This window comes from Tubulanus polymorphus, chromosome 9, assembly GCF_964204645.1.
Source record: "Tubulanus polymorphus chromosome 9, tnTubPoly1.2, whole genome shotgun sequence".
Classification (NCBI taxonomy): domain Eukaryota; kingdom Metazoa; phylum Nemertea; class Palaeonemertea; order Tubulaniformes; family Tubulanidae; genus Tubulanus; species Tubulanus polymorphus.
In genome coordinates this window covers 1,529,819-1,542,630 of record NC_134033.1, presented here as the reverse complement: position 1 = coordinate 1,542,630, position 12,812 = coordinate 1,529,819, and the positions used below count along the sequence as shown (strand labels likewise).

At 41.5% G+C, this 12,812-nt stretch overlaps 2 long non-coding RNA genes across 2 annotated transcripts; both read right to left on the bottom strand.

The window, feature by feature from the left end:
* Positions 1–4,465: 4,465 nt before the first annotated feature.
* On the bottom strand, positions 4,466–7,206 carry LOC141911270 (uncharacterized). Its single transcript, XR_012619995.1, has 3 exons — positions 7,123–7,206; positions 5,846–6,198; positions 4,466–4,892 (listed from the first exon to the last, which is right to left on the bottom strand). It is a non-coding gene; the product is annotated as an uncharacterized LOC141911270 (long non-coding RNA).
* A 956-nt stretch (positions 7,207–8,162) lies between these two features.
* LOC141911311 (uncharacterized) lies at positions 8,163–10,861 on the bottom strand. The gene is made up of 3 exons (XR_012620009.1): positions 10,686–10,861; positions 9,378–9,771; positions 8,163–8,366 (listed from the first exon to the last, which is right to left on the bottom strand). It is a non-coding gene; the product is annotated as an uncharacterized LOC141911311 (long non-coding RNA).
* Positions 10,862–12,812: the final 1,951 nt, after the last annotated feature.

The window sequence follows — 12,812 nt, the reverse complement described above, 5'->3', positions numbered from 1 at the left end:
TATAATCTGTGTAGTGACTGGGGAGTAGTAACTTCCGAACAACCGGGCCTGCAGCGGAGTGGGGGGGGGGGATAGTTCAGGTGGTTTACGACAAACCGCCGGAAGACCCAAAACAGTTCGCTCTGAAAAATGAATTTGCTGGAAATGAATAAAATCCTAGGCTTGCCGTATGTCCTACCCGATCTTATAGTGCTACAGATACCTAGGACTAGCGTTGGACTCCGTAGGGAGCCTTGCATTGCTAACACATAAGTCACTAGGCTCCGTTTTTACCTTCGAGCGCCTTTTCAAAAAGGTCCACTTAAAAGTCCACATTTTAAGGAAACTTTTATCTATAGGGAAAGCAAACTGCCTATAAAATCGGCCACATTACAGGCCTGGCTACGATATCAATCATCTATCCATTTACTCCGGAGAATGAAGCGGAGAATTTCTCCTGCCCCCATAGGAAAATACTGCTTCCCGGAATTAAAACCACCATCGATCACCATTTCTGAGGCTTAGTGCGTATTGGATTACTGAATAAGTAATACGTATGATTCAGTCTGGTGCCACATTTTCTCCTTCGAATACGCTTCATTCATTTTGCACAGTTATTGACGGGGTCCAGAGGTCTATGTCTCAGATCCCCGCCTTAAGGGTCCTCTGTGATTTCTGCATTTCCTAGATTGTATTGTTAAGAATATCTCATCAATCAGTCGCTCGGTCATTCGGTCACCAGTCATCCATTTATCCAGTCAGGCATCAGACCATATTTGTAATGAAGAGGGACCCCAAATCCATTGGTCCTGAGAGACAGATTGATGATAAAACAAGGGATTTTCTGGACTTTTTCGCCTGGAGAAAGAGTACCAAACAGGTGGGGGATTTCCTTCTATATTCGGCTCGGATGTACTCGCATACCTGTACTGGGATACCCCTCTTTCTAAAGGTTTGATTATTTCAAAAGTTAGTTTGGTTATGTGGGGCGAAAACCATTATCAGCCGAGCCCAACTTTCGTTCGACAATGAATGGCCAAGGAATGGTTTTGGCCGTTGATGATAGTGATATTAAAAGTAAAATAATCATTCCTTAACTATAATCGAAGTTTTTTAAGGGTTAAGAGGCGCAAGTTGCATACGTATTTGAACAAAATGTGTCGCGCACGACTTAACTGGAACCATGGCCGTGACCGGGACGTGATTAGTCTATATATATTCTGTACATGAGTCAGATCGGCTGTCATACGAGACGCACGTAGAGTTTTGTGGGGATTTAGGATATTGGATTTTTGAAACGGAAAATACGCTATTTAGAACTCTCAAATTCAAAAACCACCCGTCGTATCTAGGCCTAATAATATGCTGCAACGATCAGTATATATTTGTAGAGATTCAAGATATAGACTCTGGAGCTGCAAGTTTGGTCAGAAACGGGCGATTTCAGTCTGAGTCGACATCGTCACGGCGTTGACCATTGTGACGTCATGGTCTTTTGTCCGAATGTGAATGGCCGTGGAATATGTTCGAATGTTTTCCTGTCACAATCGGGCGGACCGGATGGCTTAGTCGGTCGGCGACTAGCGTGTCACCGCTGTGGCCCGGGTTCGAGTCTCGGAGGAGGCGGGTCAGGATGTGGCAAATGATCTCCGGTAAGCGGGCGAGTCGAGAGTACTGTCCTCCCTGGAATGAGGTTGCTAATGCGTGAGTCCTACAGAATAACTGGTGTGGGGTAAATTATGTTTAATTCAGTCGTTTCTGGCTGAATTATTTATTTATCCCACAATACCGGTCCAGGTTGCGGAGTAATTCCCCCAGGGACCTTCGACTTTTTTACGATATTAGTTTGTTATTTTAAGTTTAGTGGTGAGGGTTCGGAAAATCTTTTTATATTTATTCAATTCCTCGAACTGAAGAAATCCAAGCGACTATTCGGTGCAAGCAGTGCGCGCGGTGATCAATCACAGTTCTTTCTCAACTGATGATAAAACTTTGATAATTTTTTAACTTCACCAGATTTCAGTTAAAGAAGATGTGTACGCGGCGATGTCTGGTGAGCTTGTGTATAAATTCGGATTGAAAACGACTCTATCCAATAGAGAATTACTCTCTGGAGACCTGTCATACGCTCTACTACACAATAGTGCCGCGTGACTGCACAAATCCTTAAGCAAACTTCGATATCCTAAAGCAAAACTCGAAAATAGTAAAATTGAGCCGGTATTATAGTTCAAAACCAGACGTAAATAGAAGGGAAATCTACACTAAAGTTTGTTGGATAGTTTAGATAAAATTTCAGCATACAATTTTAGGCTAAAATCGTAGCATTCGATATTTCTATCTTAAACAATATGTGCCTCTATGAATAGTCGAATTAAACTCGATGACCTGTAGGCCCCATTGAAAATGTTTGGCTCGAATTGAATGGTTCTGTCGGATTAGCGTCACGGACTCGGGTCTGTCACAGGAATGCGCGATCGAGCTTTCTGATTGATCCATTCCGGTCGCATCGATGATGCACCGTCGTTGATTGGTCGACGTAGGTATTAGAAGCGCGGTTCGAGCCTCCCGACGCCAGTCCGAGAACCGATGTCCAGTGATGAAGGTCGACCCATAAGAGCTCTGCAACAAGGCGTGAAGAACGTGTGGCTTCAAGCAAACAACCTTCTAATTAGCGGCTGATGATGTTAGGAGAGACTGGAACGTGAAGGAATTTGTGACGCCTAGCGATTGAGAACGCAAGATGAGACTGGCGGCTGTTGGTGCTGACGATTGCGGAGGAGATCCCGATACTGCTGCTGCTGTTACTGGTGTCGCTGCTGCTGTTGATGTCGGATTTCAACAACAAACAGATGACGGCTAATTTGCTGTTGTCGCTGATTTCCGATGTTCAATTTCACACACATTTATACATTATGAATATTGTGTCTTTTTAGGGTTAAACCGAAACCAGTTCGCTTCTACTGACAACTACATGTACACAACTCGTTTGTCGCAACGTCCTGGACTAGTCTGCTGCTGCTGCTGCATTGGGAACCGCATCAACCCACATTTTGCTGTTTCGGTATCTTTACATTAAGATAAGGTAATTATATTAAACTACACCCATCCGTACATTTTGCATATTCAATCTTCTTCATTAGCTTGACGATTATCCGATTTGTTTATCAGCCGGCAATATTTGAGTTACATCAACATCTTCAAACCTCGAGACGCAGACTCTACTCCGACTACAGTACCATCTTCAAACCTCGAGACGCAGACTCTACTCCGACTACAGTACCATCTTCAAACCTCGAGACGCAGAATCTACTCCGACTACAGTACCATCTTCAAACCTCGAGACGCAGACTCTACTCAGACTACAGAACCATCTCCAAACCTCGAGACGCAGACTCTACCCCGACTACAGTACCATCCTCAAACCTCGAGACGCAGACTCTACTCCGACTACAGCACCATCTTCAAACCTCGAGACGCAGACTCTACTCCGACTACAGAACCATCTCCAAACCTCGAGACGCAGAATCTACTCCGACTACAGTACCATCTTCAAACCTCGAGACGCAGATTCTACTCCGACTACAGAACCATCTTCAAACCTCGAGACGCAGACTCTACTCCGACTACAGCACCATCTTCAAACCTCGAGACGCAGACTCTACTCATTATTTCGTTTTGCCGCATGTAACGTAACGTAACGTAACGTAAATAAATAAACGTCCATATATAAAATGCTCTCTTTAATAAAATCTCTTTGTCTCGGGCACTTTACCCCGGAAAGGACTGTTCCCTCTCACAACTTCCACTTGCCCCGGAAAGGACTCTTCCGCTCACGTTCAAGTCAAAAAGGACAAAGTCAAAAAGGAAAGGACAAACGCAAAGTACAAATCAAAGGATTTATTCCAAATTCAAAGTAGGAATTTGTTACAGCTTGTTTGCAAAAGTAAAATTCAACATTTTATTGAAACGAACAAAATCAAAATTCAACATTTTATTTATTCAACAACCAATTCAACATTTTATTTAATCAACAATAAAATATAAATATGGGATTTGAACCACCAACCATTCGACTAGCAGTCCAGCACCCTACCCACTACGCTATAGGGACGTACTGACAGCATGCAGGGGAACTCATATTTATCCATTGCTTAAGCAAATTTTATCAAAAAAATAATGCCATCTACCGGGCGAGACAGGAACTACATAGTTCCTATCACAACCCGTAGATGGTGGAGAATGAGACCAGAGTAAGGAGAGAGAGAATGGAGACTATGAGAATGAGAGATGAGAATGAGACAGAGAGATGAGGATGAGACTATGAGAATGAGAGATGAGAATGAGAGATGAGAATGAGAGAGTGAGATGAGAATGAGATGAGAATGAGACTATGAGAATAAGACAAAGAGATGAGAATGAGAAAGTGCGATGAGAGATGAGAATGAGAGAGTGAGATGAGAATGAGACTATCAGAATGAGACAAAGAGATGAGAATGAGAAAGTGCGATGAGGATGAGAATGAGAATGAGAGATGAGAATGAGATAGAGAGATGAGAATGAGAGAGTGAGAGATGAGAGATGATAGAAAGAGACAGAGAGGGGATTGTATATCACCTGAACTTCTATGTTCCCCGTTGCAGATTGTAGATGCCGTCAGTAGTTTACAGTTTTACAGTTTTTAGTTCAAACAGATATTTATCCCATCAGCAGCAAAGTCATCACATAGTTAGTCCTCGTGGACATAAAGTTCACTATAACTGAAGTCAAGTTCTCCCAATATGAGTTCGTTTGTTTGTTTATCCTCCTGGTGAGGTCTAACGCTGCCAACACATATTTATCCAGTTCATCTGATGTAGTCCTGATCATCAAACACAAACGTCAACAATTTCATCCTAATGATGACAAACATCCTAAAAGATATAAATGAAACTTAATAGATTTGAGGCGACCAATCAGTTATACACATTGTAAGAGTTAAGTAAAGTTACTGGTGTATCAGAGAAATGGCAATACAAGGTAGGCTACTCCCCCCAAAATAAGTGTCAGGGGTCAAATATTTTTTGTCTCCGATTTTGATGAAATTCAGTATAGACATGTATTCTTGGGTGCTGATCACAAATCTGAACAAATTTTTCGGATCTGAGGCCCAGAAAATGAGGAATTCGAATTTTTGGGGGGACCCCTAAATTTTCAAAAGGCCTTGGACCCCAGAGTTTTCGAGATATTCAAAATCTGATTACAGATTTGGAATCAGCACCCCTGAGAATATAAAGGACTAAAATTTCAAGCAAATCGAAGAGATTCGGTTTTTTGGCCAAAAATGGCAAAAATCTAAGGTGTTAGTCCAGGAGTTTTTTTTCGGCGAAAAATTTTTTTTCTCTGATTCCTTCTAGAATTGGTAGGAATATGTGTTCTGAGGTGTAGATTCCGGATCCGCAATCAGATTTTGAATCGGAATTCATCTTCATGGGCAAATAAGGGTTTTAATGCCCAAAATATGCACCCCAAAAATGGGGTACAAAGTCAAAATTTTTTTTTTGCCCAATTTTAATGAAACTTAGTGCAGACATGTTTTTTGGGGTGCTGATTACGAATATGGGGTTAGATTTTGGATCCGAGGTTCCTAAAATGAGATATTCAAGATTTCGTGTTTTGACCCCCTTAATTTCGTCACAAATTTTGATGAAATTTGCCTGGGAAATTGCCTGCTCTTACTAAAACCCTGTATTATAATTCCTGCAACACAATTACAGGCTGCTTCAAATAACCACATTGACAATTCTTATGAAATGCAGTAAACAGTGTTTACAGATAAATTGCTTTCTCATAATTGTTTTGGAAACTTATAAGAAATTCTACTCACACACTCACTAGCCCTTGTCTAGCAGTAATGGTAGTCCACCGAGTTCCACAAATCCACATACAGAGTTCCACACCTCCTGGAGTCCACCACTGCCTGTTTTTTATGAGTATCAATCCGCTTTAGTCCGGTTAGTTGACTAAATAGTCCGGTTAGTTCACTAATAGTCCGGTAAGTTCACGTATAGTCCAGTTAGTTCACTAATAGTCCGGTTAGTTGACTTGTAGTCCAGTTAGTTGACTAGTAGTCCGGAAGAAGTTGACTGAAGAAGTAAAACTGTGATGAATTTCAGTTGAAGTCCACCACGTCCAGTATTCATGATGAAGTTTACACACGACAGCCCGACAGAGGAAAACCTGAAATATAAAATTGAAATTACATTAACAGGAAGACTGACTGAGAGGTTGGGGGAGGATGGGGTGATGAGGTTGTGGGAGGATGGGGTGATGAGGTTGAGGGAGGATGGGGTGAGAGGTTGGGGAGGAGGGGGTGATGAGGTTGTGGGAGGATGGGGTGATGAGGTTGAGGGAGGATGGGGTGAGAGGTTGGGGAGGAGGGGGTGATGAGGTTGAGGGAGGATGAAGTGAGAGGTTGGGGTGAGGTTGAGGCAGGATGAGGTGAGAGGTTGTGGGAGGATGGGGTGAGAGGTTGAGGGAGGATGAAGTGAGAGGTTGGGGTGAGGTTTAGGGAGGATGAGGTGAGAGGTTGAGGGAGGATGGGTGATGAGGTTGAGGCAGGATGGGTGAAAAGGGAAGCAAAACAGTACAATTACTCTGACAAAGTAAAGGCTGAGGCAAAAGTTTTCAGCAGTTTTCAGCACGACACTGGATTAACAGATTCTCGTTTTACACAAGAGCCCAGCCTGTGGCAGTGGGAGAAAGCTGGTGTAACTAACTGGTCGAGTCAGCTGGTCTTAACCTGCTGAACAAGATGTGGTGCCGGAGGAAGTTGAAGGTGAAACTATCGCCTGCACCATGTGCAATGCAAGCGGCTAGGGTAGTGCGGCCCGTGTAGGCTAGAAAGTGGTTATTGACACCGAGTGAGGTCCCTGTTAGTCTAGTACCTAGCCGTCGTTCCCTAAACAACCCGGAACTCGTAGTAACAACGACTGACTGATTCAGGCTAAATTCGAGTAGGTCCCGGCCTCACTAGTCACTGACAGTGACTGTCGAATGGGTCTGGAGTGAGTGAGGTCCCCCTAAAGTGTGTGTACCTGAGGACATGAAAATAAAATATCATGAATGAATTCTTATCTTTTTTACCAATATCAAAATTCGTACATTTAGAATCAGCGCGGCTTTAAAGTCTTTATCAATTGAGGGAATAGTTCACTGTAAATAAAGAATTAGCGATTGAATTGAGCCCGCTCCACAGTAAAAATAGTGCGATCTAATCTTGACCATCTAGTGCTGCCCCTATGTATAACGATAGCGTGGAAAACGTGAACTAACATAATACTCGCTTGCCAGAGTCTTCGAACGGCAGGAGTGGACGAACTAATTACCGATTTGCGGGCCGGATTCCGAGGAAAATTCTCAAACTCTGAAAACTGCTCTGAAACGTTCGAACCAAACAATTTTTCTATAAAAGAATGAGCCTTAAAGGAGTTAATTTGAAGCGGGATATTTCTAGTATGGTCTGGGAGAGAGCGATAGGTGTTTGTATGTTCCCTGTTTATTTGCGCGCAAATAGACTTTATCGAAGAAAAAATATGGACATTTTGTCAATTCTGATGATAAATTATCATTAAAAAATGAAAATGAATAATCTATTCAGTATACAAATACTATATTAATTGATAAGTAAGTGAATTTTAGCTAAAAAGAATTAAATATGTTACCTAAAAAATAAGGAAATATCATACAAAATTCAGAACGTATTCATAGTATCATATTTAATCAGAATTAGACGACACACTGGTCCGTATTGTACGTAATAAGGACATTTAAATTCCGGCGGTAAATATGCGCTATTTTAGTTCGCAGAAATTCCGCTGTCGTTATTCATAGGGGCAGCACTGTACGGTAAATATTTAACTCAGCCTCGCGATCTTACTGTGGCATGCGAGCAATACAGATATTTTTCTTAGCCGAATTTCGTTGATTATCTAATACGATTCCATTGTATATGAATAATTCTACTATCGTTTAAGGTTTTTCGAAGGGGATCGTCTTTTTAAAACGAATTTTAAACCATTTTTGATAGAACACTTTTGTCTGCGGAATGTATTAGCATCCGGTAAAGCGGTAGGCTCACATGCCAAAGGAAGAACTTCAAGCAAATTAAATTTTATTCTCTATAATAGTGCATTCAACTACCACTAACACTGTAACCAGAAATAATGCTCGGAAACTATTAAAGAATAATGCTTAAGAGTAAATTTGAAGTCAAGTTCTCCCAATATTTGTTCGTTTGTTTGTTTATCCTCCCGGTGAGGTCTAACACTGCCCACACATATTTATCCAGTTCATCTGATCCTGATCATCTAACTCAAAATAATTCCATCCTAATGATGACAAACATCCTAAAAGATATAAAAGAAACTTAATAGATTTGATGCCACCAATCAGTTATACACAGTTAGAGTTAAGTCTAGTTACCGGTGTATCAGAGAAATGGCAATCTAAGGTAGGCTACTCCCAAAATGAGTGTCAGGGGTCAAATATTTTTTGTCTCCGATTTTGATGAAATTCCGTTCAGCCATGTATTAAGGGGTGCTGATCGCAAATCTGAACGAATTTTCCGGATCCGAGGCCCAGAAAATGAGAAATTCGAATTTTTGGGGGGACCCCTAAATTTTCAAAAGGCCTTGGACCCCAGAGTTTTCGAGATATTCAAAATCTGATTACAGATTTGGAATCAGCACCCCTGAGAATATAAAGGACTAAAATTTCAAGCAAATCGAAGAGATTCGGTTTTTTGGCCAAAAATGGCAAAAATCTAAGGTGTTAGTCCAGGAGTTTTTTTTCGGCGAAAAATTTTTTTTCTCTGATTCCTTCTAAAATTGGTAGGAATATGTATTCTGAGGTGTAGATTCCGGATCCGCAATCAGATTTTGAATCGGAATTCATCTTCATGGGCAAATAAAGGTTTTAATGCCCAAAATATGCACCCCAAAAATGGGGTACAAAGTCAAAATTTTTTTTTGGTCCAATTTTAATGAAACTTAGTGCAGACATGTTTTTTGGGGTGCTGATTACAAATATGAGGTTAGATTTTGGATCCGAGGCAATTAAAATGAGATATTCAGGATTTCGTGTTTTGACCCCCTTAATTTCGTCACAAATTTTGATGAAATTTGCCTGGGAAATTCGGTCCAAAAAAAGAATTTTATTCAATGATGTCAAATATTCAATTAATTTTTAAGGTAGAAATTGATGCTCTTACTAAAACCCTGTATTATAATTCCTGCTACACAATTACAGGCTGCTTCAAATAACCACATTGACAACTCTTATGAAATGCAGTAAACAGTGTTTACAGATAAACTGCTTTCTCATAATTGTTTTGGAAACTTATTAGAAATTCTACTCACACACTCACTAGCCCTTGTCTAGCAGTAATGGTAGTCCACCGAGTTCCACAAATCCACATACAGAGTTCCACACCTCCTGGAGTCCACCACTGCCTGTTTTTTTATGAGTATCAATCCACTTTAGTCCGGTTAGTTGACTAAATAGTCCAGTTAGTTCACTAATAGTCCGGTAAGTTCACGTATAGTCCAGTTAGTTCACTAATAGTCCGGTTAGTTGACTAGTGGTCCGGTTAGTTGACTAGTAGTCCGGTTAGTTGACTAATAGTCGGGTTAGTTGACTAGTAGTCCGGAAAAAGTTGACTGAAGAAGTAAAACTGTGATGAATTTCAGTTGAAGTCCACCACGTCCAGTATTCATGATGAAGTTTACACACGACAGCCCGACAGAGGAAAACCTGAAATATAAAATTGAAATTACATTAACAGGAAGACTGACTGAGAGGTTGGGGGAGGATGGGGTGATGAGGTTGAGGGAGGATGGGGTGATGAGGTTGTGGGAGGATGGGGTGAGAGGTTGGGGAGGAGGGGGTGATGAGGTTGGGGACAATGGGGTGATGAGGTTGGGGAGGAGGGGGTGATGAGGTTGGGGACAATGGGGTGAGAGGTTGGGGGAGGTTGAGGTCAGAGGTTGGGGTGAGGTTGAGGGAGGATGGGATGAGAGGTTGAGGGAGGATGATGTGAGAGATTGGGGGAGGATGGGATGCGAGGTTGGGGGAGGTTGGTGTGAGGTTGAGGGAGGATGGGGTGAGAGGTTGAGGGAGGATGATGTGAGAGGTTGGGGAGGATGGGATGAGAGGTTGGGGGAGGTTGGGGTGAGGTTGAGGGAGGATGGGGTGAGAGGTTGAGGGAGGATGATGTGAGAGGTTGGGGGAGGATGGGATGAGAGGTTGGGGGAGGTTGGGGTGAGGTTGAGGGAGGATGGGTGAAAAGGGAAGCAAAACAGTACAATTACTCTGACAAAGTAAAGGCTGAGGCAAAAGTTTTCAGCAGTTTTCAGTACGACATTGGATTAACAGATTCTCGTTTTACACAAGAGCCCAGGCAGCCTGTGGCAGTGGGAGAAAGCTGGTGTAACTAACTGGTCGAGTCAGCTGGTCTCAACCAACAAGATTTGTGAAACTATCACCTGCACCATGTGCAATGCAAGCGGCTATGGTAGTGCGGCCCGTGTAGGCTAGAAAGTGGTTTTTGACACCGAGTGAGGTCCCTGTTAGCCTAGCACCTAGCCGTCGTTACCCGGACAACCCGGAACCCGTAGTGTAACAAAGACTGGCTGATTCAGAATAAATGTAGTAGGTCCCTCACTCACCTGCTCAGTGTCGTGACGACGTGTCTTGCGCCGAAGTCAACTGGGGTGAGGTCCCCCTGTGCGTCCCTGAGTGAGGATATGAAATATCATGAATTCTTGTCTTTTGACCCAATATCAAAATTCGTATATTTAAAAACATCGTGGCTTTATCAATTGAGTTCATTGTAAATAAAGATTTAGCGATTGAATTGAGCCCGCTCCACAGTAAAATTTGCGCGATCAACCCAATCTCGACCGTCTAGTGCTGCCGCTATGTATAACGATAGCGTGGAAAACGTGAACTAACATAATACTCGCTTGCCAGAGCCTTCCAACGGCAGTAGTGGACGAACTAATTACCGATTTGCGGGCCGGGTTCCGAGGAAAATTCTCAAATTCTCGAAACTGTTCTAAAAGTTTGAACCAAACAATTTTTCTATAAAAGAATAAGCCTTAGAAAGAGTAAATTTGAATCGGAATATTTCTAGTATGGTCTGGGAGAGAGCGACAGGTGTTTGTATGTTCCCTGATTATTTGCGAGCAATTAGAATATATTGAGGAAAAAATATGGACATTTTGTCAATTCAGATGATAAATTATCATTCAAAAATGTAAATAAATAACCAATTCTGCATATAAATACTGTATTGATTGATAAGTAAGTGAATTTAAGCTAAAAAGAATTAAATATGTTACCTAAGAATTAAGGCAATATCATACAAAATTCAGAAAGTATTCATAGTATCATATTTAATCAGAATTAGACGACACACTAGTCCGTATTGTACGTAATAAGGACATTTAAATTCCGGCGGTAAATATGCGCTATTTTAGTTCGCAGAAATTCCGCTATCGTTATTCATAGGGGCAGCACTGTACGGTAAATATTTAACTCAGCCTCGCGATCTTACTGTGGCATGCGAGCAATACAGATATTTTTCTTAGCCGAATTTCGTTGATTATCTAATACGATTCCATTGTATATGAATAATTCTACTATCGTTTAAGGTTTATCGAAGGGGATCATCTTTTTAAAACGAATTTTAAACCATTTTTGATAGAACTCTTTTGTCTGCGGAATGTATTAGCATCCGGTAAAGCGGTAGGCTCACATGCCAAAGGAAGAACTTCAAGCAAATTAAATTTTATTCTGTAAATTAGTACATTCAACTACCACTAACACTGTGACCAGAAAAACAATGCTCGGAAACTACTAAAGAAACAATTTTCTATGAAAGAATTAGGCTTAAGAGTAAATTTGAATCGGGGTATTTCTAGTATAGTCGGGGAGAGAGCGACAGGCGTTTTGATGATAATAATGCGGTTCGGTCATTTGCGGTTCAATAGACAACGGCACCACTGACTAGATAATACCACACTGACCCTGCAAATATTTCAACTTCAATATCTTAACGAATACATTTCAAATATATGAAGTTGTTATATCAGATATTCTACCATCACTTAAATGAATCTTAAAACTATTTGCAATAGACGTTCGTTCAACTAATCTAATGTGTATCTCCGATTTAACGGACATAGCTCAAGTCATCCACAAATCACTGGTGCAAATTAATAGGAATTGGGAGCACTTTTACTTTATGTAGAATACAAATATTTCAAACTGAATTTTCTCAACAAATCTATTTCGCGTGTGATATTGCAAATAAAACTACCGTGGAAACCATTTTGTTTTTTTGTGTTAAGTTTGTGTTAAGTGTAAACTAGAGTCTCTTTATTAAACAATTCTTACTCAGTCACATTAGTAAAACCAGAAAACTGAAGTGAAGATGACATTGACCTGATGCCGTTGAATGTTAAGTTTTTCGAGTTGTTTTTCCCCAATATAACATCTGTTGAGTTGATAAGAACCACCCTGTAAAAGCTGGGATGATGTCAAGGATGTTACGCTTCTCTGCTGGTGCCGAGTTTTTCTGTAGAAGGTGATGGCGATGCCGGGGAAGGTGATGGCGATGCCGGGGAAGGTGATGACGATGCCGGGGAAGGTGATGGCGGTGCTGGGGAAGGTGATGGCGATGTTGGGAAAGGTGATGGCGATGTTGGGGAAGGTGATGGCGATGCTGGGGAAGGTGATGGCGATGCGGGGAAGGTTATGGCGATGCTAGGGAAGGTGATGGTGGTACTGGG